This window comes from Arachis ipaensis, chromosome B02 (genome assembly GCF_000816755.2).
Source record: "Arachis ipaensis cultivar K30076 chromosome B02, Araip1.1, whole genome shotgun sequence".
Classification (NCBI taxonomy): Eukaryota; Viridiplantae; Streptophyta; class Magnoliopsida; order Fabales; family Fabaceae; genus Arachis; species Arachis ipaensis.
Genome location: NC_029786.2, coordinates 26,538,593 through 26,538,987, shown reverse-complemented (window position 1 = coordinate 26,538,987; position 395 = coordinate 26,538,593).

Below are 395 nucleotides of genomic sequence, written 5' to 3'. Positions count from 1 at the left end.
AAGATGGCAAGTTATTATTGGTGGGATAGATTCCCTCTAAGGAGGAGTTCCTCTTTCTTGAAACTTGTGCAAAGACCCATTTATTCTTCTCTTTAACGGTTAGAGTCCCTGTGTGTCAGAAAAAAGTGAGAGACAGACTCACCGTTAGAGATGCTCTATGAGCAACTCCAACAGTAATCATTCTAAGTTCCTCCTCTGACATAAGGACATTTTTGCTCATTAGAGTGTGAACTCAAATGAGTTCCTTTATATGGATCGATGAAAAAAGTTCCTACTTAGAGGAACTTTCAGCCTCTAACAAATATTTGACAAGTGAAATGTTAATAAAAAAATTAAAATATATATAAAATAATTATTGTATTTTATACATATATATTATGACCGTTGCATATTAC